We start from the raw sequence: 22,037 nt of genomic DNA, 5'->3' as shown, positions 1-22,037 counted from the left end.
CTGAGTGCTATCCTTTGGTTTTCATGGCAACTTAGAAAATACCCAAAGAGTTGTGGGCCCACATAGACCAGAGCTGTTAAGGAGGGAGATACATATTATTCCACTAAGCCCCAACCCTGAGCACCAAAGTGGACTAGACCATGTGGCTAATGCATGTGCCTGGGGGTGGGGGTAGGCAGCCCAGAAAAGGGTGAGTGGGTTCATTCCCACCTTTCCCTGTAGACCAACCCCTGAGTCTGAGATCTCGCTGGCCACTCTGACAATGGAGGACCAGAACCAGGCATGAGAGACAACTAGGAATGTTCCCAAGAGCCTGAGGTGTAACCATTTGAGCAACAAAGCAGAATAACATTAGCTTGTATGCCAAAGTACTCAATAAATATCCATGTCCCTACTGTTATAATTGAATAGATCAAGGGAGATAAAGATGAGTCTCTTCTCTTGTCTTTTTCTTGTACAGGAGAAATTCCTAATAATTTATGCCTGGAGCTCATATGCCCAAAAAGAGGTGGTACATGATTCCCCACCCCTTAAGTGTGGCTTGCTCATAGTAACTTATTCCATAAAAATAAGGGATAGAAAGAGAGAAAAGAGTTCATGTGACAGTAGGGACGTGACAGACACAAACTCCGTCAGATGATAGGGGCCAGTAGCACTGGCAGTCAGCTGTGCTGAGAGTTTGGACCCTGGATATGCTGAGATGAGGATGGAACTTCACTCAGTTATCATTATTATTTTATAATCATTTTATTTTTATATTTTATAACCTTATTTTTATTTTATTATGTTATTATCTGAATAATTCCAAGTGGGGAACATCCTACAAAGCAGCTGACCAATCCCCCTCAAAACTATCAATAATATCAAGTTTGATAAACTGACAGCCTGGAAGACTTGAAGGAGACTTGAGAAATAAATGCAGTGCAGGATCCTGGGTGGGGTCTTGGAGCAGATAAAGGACATTAGGGAAAAACTGAGAAAATCTGAATAAAGAATGGAGTTGACTGAATAACACTGTGTCAACATTAACTTATTAATCAGAAGAAATGCACTCCCTAACACAAAACATCAGTAATATAGGAAAGGTGGAGATAAGTCTGGAAGTTCTCTATACCCTTTAACAATTCTTCTGCAGATATAAACGGCACTCAAAACCAAAGCCCAGGCATCAAGAAGAAACCAGTCTGAGGCAGGAGAGCAATGTCTGTGTCACAGCCCAGAGCTGTCCAGCAAAGCCTATCAAGGACAGAGATGGAGTCTGAGCTACAGAGACCCAGTGCCCCGTCTCCACAGCTGCAGGAAGTGCGACCAGTGAGGCAGACAGGGGCAGAAGACAGCACACAGGGCAGGCAGGCACAGGGAGCCTGGGTCTCCTCCAGCAGAGGAGGCCGCCCATCACCCCACTCAGCCCCCCAGGTCCGTGGCTCTGAACATGGCTCCCACCTACCCCAGGAAAGGAGGGCAAGGAGGGCAGTGGGAAACAGGAAGGAGGCTGGGCAGCCTCTCCACCCCTCTACCCCCAGCTCCTGGGAATTCAGGTATCTGAGACCCAGGATATCTGAGACCCAATTTCCCCTGCAAACACCTTTTCTGACTTTCTCCATTCAAGGCTCTGTGAATGGCCACGTTGCATTTTATCTCACTGTGGCTCATTCCCAGTGTGGGTGCTCTTGAAAAGCAAGTACATTAATGCAGAGCACAGTAAGCCGCACGATGGGAAAGGGGCTCTAAACGTTTCCCTTCTTGCTGTGTAAAACCACATCCCAGTTTATCATCGAGCAGGGTGTGCCCTCACTGAGTGCACTCGATAACCCTGACCTAGGGGACTTACAGATGAGGAACGGGGAGCATCAATTCTTAAACAAATTAGGAATGAGGCCAAATGTGTAAAATCTCCTTTGCACTTTTGACTTTGCTGGAAAAATGAGGCATTAAATGCCCATTAATTTGAAGTTCTAGCTCAGATAAAATCATCTGGGGTAAATAAATAAACAAAGTAAGCAGAATAAAAATCATAAATGCTTCTCACCGGTGACTCTCAATGCTGGGAACAGAGTTTTCTAAGACGACATTGAGTTAACGTAGGCTGTTGGGCTGGGATCATCAGTTCATCTTGATGGTATTAATTCTCCTGAATGTGCTGAGAGGGAAGGAGAGGACCAGGATGTACAACCCCCAATTAACCCATCACTGTCACACAGATGGCTGCCCTGGCTCCTGCGTTCAGTTCCCACCATCCTGTGCCCCATCTTGTAGACATTCTCCTTGAACTGACACTGAATCTCTTTCTTCCCTACCCCTTTCAAATAAATATAAATAACTAAGACATTTGAAAAATCCAAATCTGTTTACATAATGACTTTCATTTTTGTGTGTTTCCCCATCTGCCTACATATGTGCATATAATTCAGTCTTTGTATTACAGTGAACCAAAAATGCAGCCTTCTTTTATTCCATAATTGTCAATCTGTAGAATTCTTTATGGATCCTCACATAAGCATGTCAGTTATCATGTTTGCACTTACTGGTAGCTTGTTACCCATCTCCAGTGAGTTGGCTAAAATCGTGGCTACGTAGAAATTTTCCCTAGAATATCTTCATCCCTGCAGTAAGAATGGACACAACAGTTGACTGTTTCTCTGTGTAACCTAGGACCATCTTCTCTCCCACTCTAATCACCATATCAAACGAAGTTAGAATCCGATTCATCTCAAAAATGCAGCTGGTAATGTCAGAGTGGCCCTGGCCCAAAAACAAGCCACACAGCCATCATTTCCAGTACTGGCATGAATGTCTTGGGTTAGATCATAGCTTAAGTTACTTAACCCCTTGAAATGTTCATTTCTCAATCTGTAAAAAAGGAGTGATGTTATGGGTTGAGTAGGATTTGTCTTCCCAAAATTTGTACAGCTGTTTAAACTCTGGTGTCTTAACGTTCACAGATGATGGATTAAGGGTAGAGACTGATTGAACAGTGGTGGTGTGGAGGTAGGCTCAGGAGAAGTCTTTCGGTGATTGGGATGTGCCCATGGAGGGTGGTTCTCACAAGATGTTCATTATTTGAGTTTAAGTTTGGCCTGGTTGTGATCATTCCTCTAGACAGAACAAGACTAGCCTCTGTCAGATGCTAGCCTATGAAGGCACCTAGTCCTGAAATGTAACCTCCAAACTGCCAGCTGACGTGAATGTTTGTTCTCCCAAGAGGCTCCTCCTAGATATTTTAGTTGAAACAATGAAAAACTGGGTAATACGCATAATAACATCTTGGTTTTATTGTAATGATTCAGTAGTGCACATAAACACACCTGGTGCCTACAAACTTGTCAGTAAATAACAGTAACAGGGCCGGCACAGTGATGCAGGGGGTTAAAGCCATGGCCTGCAGTGCCCCCATCCCATGTGGGTGCCTGTTTGAGTCTCGGCTTCTCCATTTCCAACCCAGCTCCCTGCTAATACACCTGGGAAAGCAGCAGAGGATGTCCCAAGTCCTTAGGCCCCTTCATCCACATGGGAGACCTGGAAGAAGCTCCTGGATCCTGGCTTTGGGTTGGCCCAGCCCAGTCATTGCAGCCATTTGGGGAGTGAACCAGTACATGGAAGATCGATCGATCTCTCTCTCTCTCCTTCTCTCCCTCTCTAACTGTGCCTTTCAAATAAATAAATAAATCTTTTTTTAACATAGCAACCATTGGAATATATGTTTAACATCTCCCTGGTTTTATTTTCACTAACTTCTTGGATCACTTAGGGAAAGTCACCATCACTAGTCCCCGAGCCCCCACTCCCACCCTCTACACCCTGCCCCAGACATCAAAGAGAAGCACTAAGCTGAATAGACAGCCCAAGACAGAATAAATGAAGTAACATGCAGCTGGTGGTGGTCCTTGTATTGCTTGCAGCCAGTGGTCTTTCTGCTTCTTTTCTCTTACAATGGCTGTCAAGTTTTGCAGAGGAGGGAGGGGATGCAGAGGGTAGAGAAGATCTATGTGAGGCTGCAGCAATTGCTATTCAAGCCCCATCCCTGCCTCATTAGGAAGCTGTGGCTTCCTGAAACTCTGGGCAGATGGAGGGCTGTGTTCCATAACGCTTCTCTCACACTAATATTCAGTCATTTTTAATGCAGGATGTCGGCATTAACTACAGTAAGGTCTCTCCAGTTATTACAGTCCAACGGAGGATGGCATAGCCTTATATTACACATTCTACAGGGAAATACTTTTAATACCTAGTTCTGTGTTTAATAACATCGTTCTGAAGCTGTGCCATTATCCCTTGCAATAGAGAATCTTGAGCTGCTGGGCTTCTTGCAACATCAAAAGCCTTTAGTCTCTGCCATTACATGTGCTTGTTCACATGAGCTGGTTGGACCAGAGGCAGCTGCAGCTGAACATGAAGATGTGGAATCATTTGGGGACAATAATTTTGCTTGAGGTAATTTACTTTGGTATTTTTATCAGATGGTAACGGCTGGTTGTTCATATGCAATCATGTTTTGGAAACACATGGTTTAATTGCACCCATGAAGGAAACTTAATCGGACTTTACCATACTTGACAGAACAACTAAATAACTTGAAGTAACTTTGCAGCTAGTAGCAGGGACTGGCTAGCATCCTTCAGAGTGATTGGAAGAGTGAGGAGACCTCCCACTTTACCGGTTAGGTACAAAGGTACCAAGAATAAGACCCACAAGGGAGAGAGGAGTAAACAGCAGCAACCTGGGAAGTGCTGGGCATTGCCCTCGGACAGTGCAGCCCCCAGGCTCAGTGATCAAGGTTAACTAAAGTCTGGGGTAACACAGGAGACATCCCCACCAGTCTCCACTCCCAGAAATGCTCAGTAGCCTGAAATGCAGTTCCACACCAGCATCACATCCCGGACACACTGGCTGGAGACAGAGGTCTCAGAGGGCCCTCTGGTGTACATAGGTTGTCTATGAATTAAGTGGCTGTGATTTTCTTTGGCTCTGGGGAGAATTCTCCTCTTACCAAGGTGCTTTATCATTGCTTATTGGTGGAAATCCTCAGCCCTATTCTGTCACAGTCCCTCTCACCCCAGGTACCTGCCGTTTGCTTTTGTTCTTCTCTGTATCAACCAAGCCCTTTATTCCCATTTGTAAAATTGCAGAGTTCACACACGTGTCTGTGTTCCTGGGATGAGTAAGTGGACACAGAGTGGCCTGGCCCTCCTTTAATCTGGCATTCACATGATGCACCTTTCAGCTGTCAGGGGTTTATAAAAAGGATTTCATTGGTGGCTAATCATTGTACATCTTTATGAGCTACAATGTGGTGTTTGGGTTTATTTATACATTGTCTATTGAACACATCAAGATACTTAGATATCCATTATCTCAAGTGTTTATCATTTCTTTGTTATCAGAACACTCAAAATCCTTTCTTTGAGCTATTTTGTTTCTCAGTTTTTTAAAAAGATTTATTTATTTTATTTGAAAGAGTTACACAGAGAGAGGAGAGGCAGAGAGAGAAAGAGAGAGAGAGAGAGAGAGAGAGAGAGAGAGAGAGGTCTTCCATCCAATGGTTCACTCCACAGTTGGCTGCAACTTCCAGAGCTGTGCTGATCCGAAGCCAGGAGCCAGGAGCTTCTTCCAGGTCTCCCACATGGGTGCAGGGGCCCAAAGACTTGGGCCATCCTCTACTGCTTTCCCAGGCCACAGCAGAGAGCTGGATCGGAAATGGAGCCGCCAGGTCTTGAATCAGCGTCCATATGGGATGCCAGCGCTTCAGGCTAGGGCGTTAATCCAGTGCACCACAGCGCAGGCCCTTCATTGAGCTATTCTGAATCATAGGATACGTAACACTGTTAGCTGTAGTCATCCTCTGTGTAACAGAAACATCAATTTGACCTTTTTCTGTTTATTTGTTGTGTAGATAATTTTAACACGAATAAATCTACTATTGCCCTACTTCAAGATTTTTAAACTGTATCACATGTTTTTCTAACATATCAATGGTTTTCAATTTTTTTAAGATTTTTCTTTTTACTTATTTGAAAGGCAGAGTTAGAGAGAGAGAGAGGGAAGGAGAGCCAGAGATCTTGCATCTGCTCGTTCATACCCCAAACAGCTAGGGCCACCAGGAGCCTGGAACTCTGGGTCTCCCGTGTGTGGGGGGCAAAAGGTACATCTTCTGCTGCCTTCCCAAGTGCATTAGTGGGGAGCTGGATTGGAAGTGGAGCAGCTGGGACTCCAATGAGCAATCATATGGAATGTTGGCACTGGCGTTGTAGGAGGTAAATTAACTTGCTGCGCTGCAATGCAGATCACCTATTTTCATTTTTAAAGTGACTTTCGGTATATCTGGAATTTATTTTAGCATAAGTGATGAGGTGGGGATCTAATTTTTATTTCTAGATAGGGTTGTCTTCATCACAGTTACTTAATAATCCATCTTTTCCCAGTAAAAGAGCACTTCTGTTTTTTACTAAATACCTATATATTTTCTACTTTATTTATAGCTTCTGAATTTCCTTCTCTCAGTTTTGCAATATCTTCATGCACTGATGTCACACCATTTTAATTACTGTGGGGGAGGCTGAATCCGGAGAGGCCTAGAGGAACTTCCTAAGCCTGCCTTAGGAAGTTGAAAACCTGCGGGGTAAATGACCCAGCCCCAGGGCTCTTTTGCTTAAGGATCATTAAGGTGGTATAATAGGAGTGGCTAAAACTCTTTTGCATCACATCAGCCTACCCCTTGCCCATATCTGTACTGCAGCTATATAAACACCTCCCTTTTACAATAAAGTGAGATCCTGCTGGACTCCCCACTGCATCTGATTGTCCCCCGGGGTTGGGGGAGGCTGAGTGGCAGTGGCGGGTGGCACACTTCCCCTCCTTGGCCAGGGCAAGCTGTGGGCAGCCTGCCTAATTCTCCGGCGGTGATGAGAAAGAGTCACCACAAATTATTGTTATTTTTTCTGTTTTTCATACCTGGTAGAATCTGTTCAGCTCAGCAGTCTTCCTATTGAGAAGTAGCCTAGATATTCTTGCATATTTATTTTCCCAGAATCAGCTTGTGTATATGCAAAGACAATGTTGCTTCCACGTCCACTGGTGTCTGTTCTACACTTTGCACAGGCTGACTTATGGAAATTGACATCTTGAGTTTTCTTGGCAATGTTCCTATGCACTTTCATCTGTTTTCTGTGGGGTCCCCCGGTATTATTTGGATGCTTCATCCTTCCACACTTTGTGCATGCTTTGAAAAGTTTATGTCAAGTATTTTATCTACCTGTATCATTCTTGTAAAGAGAATATTTCATTTCAGCATATTTGCTAGATTCTGCTTCTGCTTGGTTAAGCTATAAACTATTTTATAATAATCTCGTACTCAGCAACTTCCTGATATCCTTAATTGATTTTAAGTGTTTTTACTTGACCATCTTATACTACTTCTCTGTACAGTTCTGTCTCTCACAGCTCCCTGGTAGCTTTGGGATCCACAAGGAGGGAAGGCCTACACTTCCCGGAATGAAGAGTTCCTACTTGCACTTCCAGGGCAGAAAAGTCTTTGTCAAGGTCCCTGCGGGTGCCTAAAGGTCAACCAATGAGGATCAGACCCGCCTCAACCTTTAACCCCCATGCCCTGAATCTATAAAAGGAGCTCTCCCGATCTCTGATGCACGACTTCCCTGGCCCCCGCTTTGTTGGGATCGGGAACCTCGCCTGGGAGCGGAATCCCAATAAAAGCCTGTGAATTAATTGATTTGTCTGCCTGGGAAGATTTGTTATGCGCCGGACACCTTGCACTCCCCACACATGAAACTCATTGTCTATTGGTGTATTTTCAAAAGTGGAGACAATGTTGTTCTTTACCTACTCATAACCACTATTTTTATAGTTACATTGGTTTAGGAATTCCCTCCTACTTCCTGCTGCATAAATTAGGAAATCAACGATTACCTTTCACCCTATTTCTTGCCTATCTTGAAGGAGTATTGTGAGAACGAACTAGATGGTCACTTTAAAGTAGATTTGGCTGCTAATGGACAGAAATTTAACATAATGACTAAGGGTCTGGATAGCATTTTACATCACTGGTATTCAGAAATCAAAACAGGCTATACAGGTGGATCTGTATTTCCAGAGCTGACATTGCATCTATGAAGTAGACATCTAGGCATTCCATAAGTGATGTGGATCAGGACAGTACGTGCAGGACATGGCTTAGAGGAAAAGTCAGAGCATATGTATTAATGAAGGCTGCGTATTTGAAAAAGAGAGAACACAGCGGAAAGATATGCTGACTCTGGTAAGAATGAGCATTTAGAAATGAACCTAGAGTTTCAGCAGGCTGACACTCTGTTTACAGGGTGTGGTAAGGCCATCAGACATTATCCAAACATCTCAGGCATGAGGGCCTTCACAAAGGATCTAGGTCTTAGGTGACTGCTGAAGATGAGAATCCAGGGATCACAGCTCAGGCTCCAAATGGGTGGTCCTCAAAATTCCACGGGGAAGCTGCCTTGGGACCTGCTACTCTCTGGGAAGCTCCCATCCACCGCCTCACTCAGTGGCAGCAAAGTGGGTGGTCACTGAGGGCCCACAGGGAGGCCACCATCATCCTGTGTCTGCCCAGGAGTCCAGCTGGAAGTGACTTCCTCTCCGGCGGTATCTAATGCAGAGCCAGACAGGGGAAGGGACCTGGACACTGTCCCTTGCTGGCCTTGCTGCCAATATCTGAGACAGTGGTGCTGCAAGTGACCGACGACCGATAGGATGACGTGACAGTGCCCTGGGTGGTGGGAGACTTGACTGCACTTGGTGACCTGGACGTCCATGGTTCCTCCCCCGTACCCTGGGCCCTGAATCCTCTGCACTGCTCAGCAGCCAGCAGTTGCAGCAGAAGACAGGCACACCTGCTGCTTAGCTGCCCTGATCAGGAAGCCTCACAGCCAACAGGGCCGTGACCCACCATGCTGGCGAGGGGCTTGGAGATCAGCCCCGACAGGAAGTCACCACTTCAAACGACAGAAAAGGAGACAGTGGTATCAGTGAACAAAGCTTAGGAAATAAATAATTGAAAAATAAAAATCCAAATCCACTTTGATATTTACTGTTAAACAGGATCAGTCTGTATCATGAACTAGTGGTCCTCCCTATAATTATATACCTGACACTTCAGATATTCCTTAATCTTTTAAACTTTATCTTCCATACCTTTGGACGTGCTTGATACTTTTACCTGACTCAAAAATGTTCACGAAAGAACACTTTTAATTCATTACTGTTTGGTCTTGAACTAAAGCATCATGTTTGGTCTTCTGTTACTGTTCAAAGTGGCCTTTGCACTACAAGGAATGACCTTACTGTTCAGGAACTTTTGGAAAGTCTGACCTCATAAAAAGTGATGAAGAAGGTGTTGAGTCCCTGTTTATTATATGAAGGTAGAGTAAATAGATGCTTCTCTATTTACACCACAAAACAGCTGATTTAAATTTCTACAAAGATGTACACTTTAAATTTCTGGTTTTGGCTATCAGAGAAAGTCTGTGTACTATGTGAATAGTCTGTGGTTACCCAGTGCTCTCCTAGAAGGGTTTGGTCAACAAGGAAAAAACAAACCAATGCTTTTCTTATTCTCTGCCTATCTAGGTCGGCAAGCCAAGATATCCTGAGTTGACACAGGCCAGGAAAATGGCACACCTATGATCACCAAAATCAGTTTGACTGAATTATAGGTGAACTAATGAATGTTTCCTTCCCTGTCTTGGACCTACGATTTCCAAAGCCAGGTGTTTTCGTCTCTTGCACTCAACAATGTCCAGTGCACTTATTTCAATGAATGACTAAAGATGCCGGACATTTATCAGGAGAATGTGGTCATCGGAGGATGCACATCCACCGCACTGACTCAGTTACCTCCTTGGTCCTTTCCATGTAACCAGGTTCACACCACTGTCCTCAACGCACTCACCTACAAATGGGTTTTAACTGACTAAGTTTGAAAATCACATGGCGTTTTGGCAGTACAAGAAAACATTACAAAGATTCAGGTACTGTCTCCCCAAAGAGACAGTACCATTCCTGGTTCCAACTTAACCTGTTTCATTGTCTATCTCTGATGTAGTTTGTTTCATTTTCTATCTGTTTTCAGTGAGCTCGCAGCTAAGTAGCCCCACCTCTGGGGGCACCTACACTGCCTCTACTCCTGTGACTCCTTCATTGTGTTAGAGGTTTATGCCCCCTCAGCCAGAACTGCAGCACTGGTACAAGGCAGCAGCCATACTTGCAACAAAGATATTTTCTAGATCACACATTTTTCTCAAAAATTTTCCTTTCAAGGTAAGATTGGCAGAAAAGGGCATTGCCATAACATTTTACACAGGGAGTGTTTAGAAGTTCATACAAGCAACTAATGATGAGAACAGCACATTTTCCCATAATTAGGGATGTACTGTGGTATTAAAATTTCCTCAAAGCAACCTTTCACACACGAGGTTTCCAAGCACCCAATTGTGAAATGCAACTCAAAATGCCAGGTGGAAGTGGCGCCTACAGAATTTCTGAAGAGTCACCTCAGGCAGGATCTGAGCTTGCAGGCAGCTGGGGAGCAGGCAGCACCTGCTAAGGAAACCAGGACTGCAGGAGGAAGTGAGAGCCTGAGACAGCCCAAGGCTTTCTGCTCTGTGAATTACAGACCCTGGCAATAGGGATCACATGGTGCTAGCACCCCCAAGCCTGTACTGCTAGATACACTCAGTTGTCCTGTCCCCACCAACTGTGTTTGACCTTCACAAAGGCAATTTCTCAGGATATATTGTGTGGTTAATAGCCGTTATGAACTGAATTTTGTGAAATTCCCCCAAATTCATGGTGAGGTCCTCATCCCCAGTATTTCAATTACAGAGTGATTGATTGGGACAAGGAGTAGTGTGGACACCTAGTCCATTTTTGTTATTACAAAGGGGAGAATTTGGAGATAGTCAGAGGGAGGTGGGACTAACAGGAGATCAAGGGATCCTTCTAAACATCAGTGACCAGCAAAGATTATCAGCAAACCACCAGATGTGTGGGGAGCAGAGACCGCGTTCTGTCTCAGGCCCTCAGAAAGAACCAGGCCCCTGGAATTCCAGGCTAAGACTCTGGGGAGGAGTTTGAGTTCTGAGCCCTACAGATTCCAATGACCCGGATGCATCCCCTAGAGGCGGGCCCCTGAATTTTCCCAGAGGGGCAGCATGTGCCGCGGGGACAGCTGGGGTTCACACATTGGGAGGCCACCGAGTTCCAGAGTTCTGCTTGTACACATTATATTGAGTGGGCAGTCAGCCGACTTGTGTATAAGCACCCCATGGGCGCGAGGTTTCCTGGGAGCAGGTGCAACCTGCGCTGCGTTAGAAACAGAGGGGAAATAGACTTAGAAACAAGGCAAAGCGGGAAATGCCGCCGTCCGCAGCTGCCCACGGAGCCTGCCCGCACGGAGGAATCGCGCCAGGAGCGTGGAGAGGCTCCGAGGGGACCGGTGTGCAGCCTGCAGCCCTGGCTGTCGGGGACCGCCGGGTCCCTCGGGCTCCTGTGCCGAAGAGTCACAACCGGAGATTTCGCTAAAGCATGAAAGTTAAAGCGCCGGGGTGAAAACCCACAGAAACACCTCACTCCTGCGCAGAATGCCCCGCACACACCACGGCGGGGAGAAGGCGACCCGCAGGAGCGCCGGTCACGTTCCACTTTCTCTGCACTCGGGACTGGCGGCTTTCGAATCCTGCCTAGACTCGGATTCTTGGAGACTGGGTGTGGACGCATAGAGCGCAGGTGCGAAGACCCCGGCCGAGCGCAGGGGGCTGAGCGCGCCTGGGCAGGGGTCCTCATGCTCAGGCTTTTCCCAGAACGGCGGCCAAGCGGGGGTGCCCCTGGGGTCTCCAACCGCAAGGAACCCCACGGACCACAGCGGCTAGATCAGTGGGCACAGAGCGCCAGGAACCCGGGAGCCGTGTTTGTTGCCGGATGCGTGCAGCGGCTGCCGCTGGTCCGCACCCTCAGGGACGCCTGACGGGCCCCAGGTCCGCGGAGACAGCAGAGGCACCAAGATGCAAGCCCCGAGCTCGCTGGGCCCTGAGGTTTGCACCATAAGGAGAGGAGACGCAGGGGTTAAATGAGCCCCTGCCGTGTTACAGAAGTGGAAAAACTGCTCGCTGGACCTCGCTGCAATCATGAGAAGTGGACTGGAGCGTCTCCCTCGACCAGAGGACCTTGTAGGACCGCAGCTGCTCCCGGGGGGACTGGGCGAAGAGCCCCCAGCAGGCAGGACTCACACCAATCCTGTGGACCCCAGGGCCTAAGCACTGCTCCCACCTCTGGTGCATCTCTGGAGGACCTTGGCGAAGGCCCTGTCTCCCGGAGGCTCCTCCCGGTTGTCCAGAGGTGGATGTTCTGCAGCTGTTCCATTGAGGGCTGGTCAGGAAAAACCAGCGGAGCAAGAACTGTGCAGTGTTAAAGTACGTGGTGATCCAGGCCAAGGTTGAAAACCAGCAGGAAACCACCCTTAGGCCTTTGCTTTGACCTTGGTGCACCCTGGCCATTGCAAGTGGCGGTTAAGTTTCTGTGCCGGCTTGGCCAGGCGCCGGTGCTTGGTTACTTTGCCAGACACTAATGGAGATGCTCCTGTGGAGGTGCTGACAGTGGGAGTCGGGGGACTTGCGGAGAGCAGATCACCCTTCGTGCGTCAGTGGGCCCTGTGCCACCAGTGCAGGCCCTAACAGCAAGGCAGAGGCTCTAGGGAAAGCGAGGCCTCCTCCTCAGGACCACAGTGGAGCGGCCCCACCCGGGGGCCACCTCCCTGGCCTTCTTGGGGCTCCTGGAGCTTGGATGTCCTCAGGCCCACGCACCTGCCCCTGTCTGCCTCCCCTTCGCCTGTACCTTTGCTCTTGGGTAAAAGTCTGCCCTCTGGGAGAGGCTTTGTGACCATCTGGCAGCAGCGGCCTCCTCCAGCCCCTCCGCTCTGGCAGCACCAGCAGTCTCCCGTATCACACCCACCACGCTGTGCTCCTGCTCACTGCCTGGCCAGTGAGGCCAGACACCTGACAGCAGCCCCTGGCAGATCTTAGGGAGCCAACACCTGTTTGGAAGGAACACAGGAATAGTTGGTTTGGTGTTCAACAAGGGTCAGGTGGGATCCAGCAGGACTGAACCGTTCCGCATCTCTTCATGTTATCAATGTGGGTCAAGAAAACATGCCTGCAACCCTTGTGGGCACCGCTGAGCTCTGCATGGGCAGAGCTTTGGAGGACAGTGTGGATTTGAAGAGCAGCAGCACTTAGGTCAAAGAAAAAGCAAACTCTTGAGCACAGGCACAAGAGAAGCACACAAAGTATCACCCAAGTAATGTGGATCGTACACTTCCTCTTCTCTGGATTCAAATGCCAGTTCTCAGTACTCAGAATCCAGCAAGGCCCTGCAATCTGTATTGGTGCCTGAAGAGTATTTTGCAGTAAACATAAAAGATTAAATTTTTACAGCTTATAATAATCTCAAGTGCTTGAAGTGTGATACTCATTGTTTACATGGAGAACTTTAATTGTAAAATGTTTTATTTGGACAGCAGCCCCAAATACCTATTAATCCAATGTAAAGAGGCGCTTAACTTAATAGACATGTGCCCCAAACTGCATATGCAGCAAGTCTCATGGCAACAACACAGCAAGAATCAGAAACATCTTCAATGGCCTTGCACCAGGGACCTAAGAAGAGGCTTGTACTTTTATACAATGAAACCTAGTACTGGGTAGGTGACAGTGTTGTGAGCAAACACAGTAATTAAAGAGCAGGAGGAGCCACTGTGCATCCCAGAAGGTTGCTTACTGAGAAACTGCAACATTTTATGAATTACTTCGAATCTTCTTTTACCAGGAGCACATATTTTTTAAAAGTATACAAACCTAGATAAAGGAAGGTTATGTGAGCTTAAGTGCATTGGTCAGTATACGTGCTGCAGAAGCGAGCACTGGTGTAGTAGTCAGGAAATCTGAAATCCTGAGTGCAATTAGAAAGCCATCTTGCCCTAAAAATGGCCCATTTTCCTCTTCTTTTCCCCATTGGGCTGTTCCCTAGCCTAATTTTCTGCCTGCATCTTCCTTCCAAATTGCATGAAAGATTTGTGGAATACCATTAGCTATGGTTGAAGAATTACTTCCATGCTAAACCCTTGTCCGTAGTCACTTTTTTTTTTTTCTTTTTGACAGGCAGAGTGGACAGTGAGAGAGAGACAGAGAGAAAGGTCTTCCTTTTGCCGTTGGTTCACCCTCCAATGGCCGCCGCGGTAGCGCGCTGTGGCCGGCGCACCGCGCTGTTCCGATGGCAGGAGCCAGGTGCTTCTCCTGGTCTCCCATGGGGTGCAGAGCCCAAACACTTGGGCCATCCTCCACTGCACTCCCTGGCCACAGCAGAGAGCTGGCCTGGAAGAGGGGCAACCGGGACAGGATTGGTGCCCCGACCGGGACTAGAACCCGGTGTGCCGGAGCCGCAAGGCGGAGGATTAGCCTGTTGAGCCACGGCGCCGGCCTTGAAAACATTAGCCTAAAATTTCTCTGTCTCCTTTCAAGCCAAAGATGACTTGTATCGGAAACACTTAGGGAGGGATTTCATGTTAGCTATTTATGTATCCAAGTATTTTTAAGACATTGAAAGAAAAAGAATAGCGTTCATAAGTATTTTTGTTTATGGGTACACTGAACCCTCCCTAACTTGGCTTGGTTCTAGGAAAACAAAACAGAGTCATAACTGAAATGTGGCTGCCTTCATGGATTTGCTGTGGACATGGAACTGCCATGATGTAAGTGTTCTCATATGAGAATGCCATTGTCTCATGTTTGTTTATTGGTTTTTAATTATAGTAGCAGGCTGCTATGACATTTCTCATAGTTTCTCTCTCTTCCTCTCTCTCTCTCCCCCCCTTTCCTTCTCCTACTCCCCCCCTTTGCATTTTATTTGGTTTTGAATAAGTAATGCAGAAAATTCCAATGAAATTAAAGGGAAAATGGTGAAACTGAATCCCTTCCATTCTCATTCGCAGGTTAATCTCCTGAGAGTCACATGGCTGGGTCAGGACCAGTGGTGGGTTCTTCTTTGCAGATATGTTACTTACATGTACAAGCACATGTGTACATATAGGAGACTTCCTCCTACCCAGGGAGAACACATCTGTTCTACATTGTAATCCTGGGGGAATCAGAAAGCTCTTGCCAAGATGTCAGCCACAAGAGAGGAGCCATGCATGTATAACCTTCTGCATACTAGAACCTGGTTTACTATCTCACCGATCCACCCGACCCCTTACCCCTTCACTCCGGAGCAGTGGCAGCCATGACCCTGAGACTCACCTGGTCCTTACCCTTGTGCTTTCAAACTTTGCAAAATATGGACAAATATCCTCTGTACAACCATCCTAGGATTCCACTGACCCTCATCTCAGACACCCACCCTCTGGACTCCAAGATAATTCACTCATATACCCAACAAGAGGCCCAGGGCATGTGCCCAGCACACAGGTGACCTGAACGGCTGGGTGGGATTAACCTCAGTGGTGGGTGAAACTGAGCCCAGCATGGGCAGGACTGTACTACATCAACAAAACACGCCTGCACTTGACATGTGCCAATCTTACTTCCCTGAACCACCAACCAAAGGGATTAGGCTCAGCATATGAGAGGGGAAAAGGTGCCCCAGAGCCACCTTATGTCCCCTTGTCCACACACCAGTGCTGAACAGGAAAGAGTGGAACAGACCAGACCAGACCCTTCCCCACTCTACAGCCCCCAGCCACCAGATTGGCCACTCACCTGCCATAGAGGGGGAACTTAAAATTGGGATTTATGGGGCCGGTGCTGTGGCATAGCAGGTAAAACCATCTCCTGCAGTGCCAGCATCCAATATGGGCACCGGTTCAAGTCCTGGCTGCTCCACTTTCAATCCAACTCTGCTATGGCCTGGGCAAGCACCAGAACACGGCCCTAGTCATTGGGCCCCTGCACGCATGTGGAAGACCCAGAAGAAGCTCCAGGCTCCTGGCTTCGGATCGGCACAGCTCCAGCCATTGCAGCCAACTGGGGAGTGAACCAGCAGATGGAAGACCTCTCTCTCTTTCTGCCTCTCCTTCTCTCTCTGTGTAACTCTGACTTTCAAATAAATAAATAAATCTTTTTTAAAAAATTGGGATTTGAATCTGAATGGATTTCTAAAAGCTAGTGTATGTAGTCAAGATGACAGATAAGGAAGTGTTACCAAATGATGATGATGGCTCAGCATAGCACTTAGTGACAGTGCCCACGACTGACAAAGCCACAACATGCTCACCCCTGCAAGTTTACCCTGTTCACTGAAGCTTCCATATCCATGACTTGAGAGCTGGGGACAGGCAGATACTCAATCTATTGTTCTAATCAACTGATCTATACCATATCTCAGCATGCTCATCAAGATGCTATGCTAAAGAGTATAGATTGTGTTTTAGGATAGAAGACTTTAGTCTCTGAAAAGACACAAGACCTCTCCACACCTTCTTTGCATGCGTAGAAAGCCCAGGTCAATCTGTCCTTGTGACATACTTGTTAAGCCTGGATGGGGCCCAGCCTTCCCAGTGGATGGGGTTAAGGCAGAGGGGATTTGCAAAACCAGATGTCCCTATTAGAGGGGTCTCTAAAGGGCAGGGCTGGGATGCAGAACAGCTAGAGGGAGTTTGCAGGATAACAAGAAACAGAGCTCATGTTGTGCTCTGGGCATGGGTAAGAGGGGGTGGACAACTAGCAGGCCAGAGAAGCCCAGCTGAAGAGAAGCAGATCGTGCATGTTAAAGCTCCTGGCACTCACCAGGTATCTGGGGCCAGGTGCAGAGGTGGTCAGCGTGCTGGCTGTAATAGGTAGAGTCTAGGGGAAGGGTCTGGGCTGGGACCCTCTGGGTGTAATGCCCTGACCTGTGGGGCAGGGAAAGGCTATGATGAAGCAGGTGGAAGTGTTTCCGAGTGGGACACAGAGCACCTAGAAGGCCTGGGAGCACGCCTTCTCTCTCCACATTGCAGAGCCTCGAAGATCCCAGAACATTTCTGAAACAGTATGAAGGATTCCACGAGCAGACTTCCCTTAGAAGTTTTCATCGTTATCGTTTTTAGGATGGCTTAAGATAAGACTAGGAGAGTACATCAGCCTTAAGAAAAGCACATTTATTTTTAACAAAAAGGATTTAATTTCTAAAGAATGAGGGAAATTCTATGTTTATTTTGACTCATAAAATAATGGATTTTGGATGAGACATTTCAAATCTTCTTCAAACTTTTGAGCAGCTGTAGAAAAAAAAATCACGACCTATGAAAGGCAAAACGTGAACAATAAATCAAAGTTGCAGCATTATCCCTGTGGGCTTCCCCAGGCTGAGGTTGTAAGGAGGGGATCAGGCCTGGGGTGGTGGCGGTTACACTTCCATGAAATGGGCAAGCAGCCCTGCAAGGCCACATCCAGGATCAGGCTGTCTGGGCACCTGCCCTCTGCCACCTTGACTGAGAAGACCTTGAGGAAACGGTGGCTCCACAGTGCTGCAGGGGTGGCCAGCAGAGATGACCCGGTGCTGTGAACCCTGAGCTCCTGGTCTCTCGTGTGGCTGCTCCGGGCTCCGGCTCCTCTGCTGGTGTCTCAGTTTGGAGGGCCCTGCGCATGAGGCCAGGCTGCTGGGGAACCGCCCCTCCCCACACCCATCCCTACCAGAAGCTTCTCTGTCAGTGCTTCACATGATCCACTTTAGCTCCAGCTCTCCCCTTGGTGCTGGGTTCTGTTGTGACTACGTTTGTACTGTAAGTTACAGGTGGCTTTGTCTACAACTGCAGAGTGACAGCTCTTTGGAGAGACACCCAGTGCCCAGCCCTCCCGCTACACCTGCCGCCTCTAGGGGGCCTCAGAACCACCTCCGTCCTTCACACCCTGGGCGCCTGTTTTCTTAAATATAAGTGAAATCAGAAGTGTGCGTATAATTTGTAGTGTCAGACACTGTAAGAGATACATAAAGTTATTTGTCAAAATTCACCCTTTATGCAAACTGTTGAAATTTTAGTACAGAGTTGATCTCCTGTATATAAAGATAATTAAAAATGAATCTTAATGAAGAACGGGATGCGAGAGGGAGTAGGTGGTGGGATGGTTTGGAGGTGGGTATGGGGGGAAGAACTGCTATATTCCAAATCTGCACCTATGAAATTTATATTTATTAAATAAAAGCTTTTTTAAAAAATCACTCTTTAATATATTATATGTATAATGGAACATAAATTTCAGGAAAATTTATGAGGGGTTATTGAAGTATTTTTATAAAATTAAAGATTGATTTATTTAAAGGGCATCAAAATTGGAAAAAGAGGAAGGCAAAATATCCATGTTTGCAGATGACATGATGTTGTGCATGGAAAAACCTAAACACTCTGCCAAAAAGCTCTTAGAACTGATAAACCAACTCAGTAAAGTTGCAGGGTACAAAATAAACATACAAAAAACAGCAGCTTTTTTATATACTAATGATGAACTCACTGACAGAGAAATCAAGAAAGAAATTCCATTCACAATAGCCAAAATATCAAATGTTTAAGAATAAATTTAACTAAAGAAGTGAAAGATCTCTACACTGAAAATTATAGAACGCTGACGAAAGAAATCAGCAAGAGTACACAAAAAATGGAAAGAGATCCCTTGCTCATGGATTAGAAGAACCAATATCATTAAAATATCTACACCACCTAAAGCAATCTACAGATTAAATGCAATCCCTATCAAAATACCAACATTCATTTCAGAACTAGAAAAAATGATCCTAAAATTCATATGGATTCAAAAAGACCCAGAATAGCCAAAGCGATCCGGGGGGTGGGGGTGGGGAGGATCAAGCTGGAGTCATCACAATACCTGACTTCAAAGCATACTACAAAGCTACAGTGATGTAAACTTTCAAATTGTTTTTGCTTACATGAACCAACAATCAAAATTTATTGTTGTGAAACTAATAATAAATAGGAAATCAAGCTATTCTAATGCTTTACCTTAAAATGAGATTGTGATTAAAAGGTAATCATTTATTTACCCTATGGAAAAGGTAAATACATTATTCAGAAAGTTCAGTGCAGGGTGAGTATTTGATAAGATGCACTGGGGATGCCTGCATCTCATGTCAGAGTGTGTGGTTCTAGTTCTGGCTCCCCTACTTCTGATCCAGCTACCTGATAATGTGGATCCTGGAAGGCAGCAAGTGATGTTTTAAGTTCCTGGGTCCCTGCCATCCATGTGGGACAGCAGAATTGAGTTCTGAGCTCCAGGTTTGGCCTAGCTCAGCCACTGCTGTTGGAGAAACTTGGGGAATGAACAAGGGGATGGAATAAAATGAAAATAGATAAAGAACTTTTTAAAAATAAAGGTCAGTGTTAAAAATTCCCTGTAATTATTAAAGTAGGATTATAAATATTATCTCAAGCTTTGTTTTAAATCATTGTCAAACTGCTATGAATTATATAATACTATAATTTCAATGATTTGTGACCATTTAAAAATTTTCTTTATATGAGTGAAATTGAACATCTTTTAATTTGATTATTGTTTGCAGCCCTTGCCTATTTTCTTGCTGAACTGTGGTCTTTTTACTTTTTTATTTGTTGAACTCTTTATTTAGTGGAACATTATGCCTTTGACTATAATGTAGACAGGGGTGCCTTTCATGGGATTCTGCTCTCATAATTTGCTTCTTTGAGAAGAGAATCAGGAGACAGAGGCCAAGGAGAAGGCACTCAGAGGGTTTCCCATCCACATGGTCCAGGTGACCCCTGGGGAACCAGCGTGTGTGGAACAAGTCAGTTCAGCTGAGAGCAAAGTCTGAAGTTCAGAGCCTTGAGAAGGGACATAACAATGATGCCTGTGCCCTAGGATGGAAGACTAGCTGGTATCTACTCCAGGACCCTTCTCCGCTCTACACAACCCAGAACCGTACACAGTGCCCACACAGAGTCCTGAGCCCATGCCAGCAGTGAACTCGCGCTGTCACCCTGGACAATACACTGGGCCTCCTTCCCTGGGCCTCCACACTGTCATTTCTATTACGTGCAAAATAAATGGTGTCCACCTGCTATGTTCCCATGAGGGTTTCATTGAGGATGGCATTCAAATTCGGATAGTAGTAAGCATACAGCAGGATCAGTAAACTACTGTTTTCCACCTATATTACAGCTTCTAACACTTTATGTGAAAGAGGATAATTTAGAAGATAAAACAATTTCCCCACAAAGATTTCTTTGATGCTCTCAGACCAGAAAAGACTGAACACTTTCCACACCATTGTCCCCCAACACGGTGCTCACGATTCCTGAGTGGCCACTGAGCACTTGAAACACCGCTGGTCTGAACTTAGATGTGTTGGAAGCCTAGACAGCTGCCACACTCTGAAGATTTATTAAGAGCAAAACCACAGTAAATATCTGTTTAATAGTTATTTTTATACTGGTCGCATGTTGAAATATTATCTTGGATATGTTTAGCTGAATACAAGAAATTATTAAAATTAATTCCACCTATTTATTTTTACATCTTTAAGTCTGGCAACCAAAAAATTGAAAATGTGTATTTAAAATATACTGTGTCACATTATTCTGTTTTGAACTCCACTAATCTAAACAAACATCCTCATTTAAAAGAATAGGAAACCAGAAGAGAAATGATTGTTCTGTATTCCAAGTCTCAAAGCAATGGAGCAGAGTCCAGCTGGAATCAATAATATCCAAGAGGGAGGTCACTGTGCCTTCTGTTACAACCATGACCTCACTCTACAGAGAGCTTTTCCCAGAATCCAACTACAGAAATTATTTGAAAATCAACCAGGAAAAGTCAACAGAATTGTCCAGGCTTATTGTGCATTTTTTGATTCTCATATTCTTCATTGCTTTCCTCTCCTGTAACTCATTTTTTTAATTTAAAGTTTTGTGTACATTGGAAGGCAGAAAGAAATGGTCATTATCCACTATGCCACATTTTCAAGACACTGAATTTTCTGTAAATGTCTTCCGCATCTCAGCTTAAATAGAGAGACACTTTCTAACCTTTGCATTGTCCAAGTTGCCATTTTCGGCAGCACAGCAAGTTGTGACAAAGCCCTAAAGAGCAGCACAACAATGAGGTGCCTGTTATTGTCTGTTAGGTTCAACAAGCCCTGAACTCTTCAGATAGTAAAGAAATTTAAAAATCTGTCTCTAGCACCTGGGCACACACAAAGACAACCACTAGGAAAACATTTTCAACTGGATGGTTTTATTCTCAGTCTAGCCATACACCAAAAATTATCTCAATAGAATGTGCAACTGTCTACACCATGGTATGTGGGACACATTACTCTCAATTATATAGAAAGGCCTGACTTGTTTATGTCAGAGGGCTTTGTCTGCCTTCACAGAGATAACTTTGTGTTTTGAGACCCCTGGGGTAGAGGTGAGGGAAGGAGAGAAATTGTCTGCAGGTGGTCACCTGGGTAAGAATTCCCAGGCTGAGCTCATCTGGACCATTCATGGACCAGGTCATGGGGTGTCAAAAAAATGTTTAAACATGAAAGTAAAGTCCTTCCACACACATGTGGAGGTGCCAGGGATAAGTGAACAAAGAGAACACATCTCCATCAGGAGGCTCCTCCTAGGTGGTGATCTGGAGGGGCTGGTCCAGTCTCAATTAGAGACACCGTGGGAAGTGGGAGGGTCCTGATCTAGGGGCTAGCCTCAGACTCTGTAGAACCCTCACTGAAGTGCTCCTTACAATGGGCTCCTGCTGAGCCCGGGGAGGGTCCAGGGAGGAGGAGGGATATGATAGGTGAGCTGCAGGTTCTCGGGTGGACAATGTTGAACCTAAGTCAGCACTCCTGAAGAAAGCCACAGGAACACAGAATTCAGCTTCACACATCGGCCTTCACACATCGGACTCTGGGCCTCCACCCTGGAACTTCAGATAATATACCCAAGATGGAACAGAGGCCAAGGACCCTGGAAATACTAATCCTGATCAATTCTTAGGGACTACTAATTCCTC

Source organism: Lepus europaeus, chromosome 15 (genome assembly GCF_033115175.1).
Source record: "Lepus europaeus isolate LE1 chromosome 15, mLepTim1.pri, whole genome shotgun sequence".
Classification (NCBI taxonomy): Eukaryota; Metazoa; Chordata; class Mammalia; order Lagomorpha; family Leporidae; genus Lepus; species Lepus europaeus.
The sequence above is the reverse complement of the archived record's forward strand: the minus strand, read 5'-3'. Positions refer to the sequence as shown.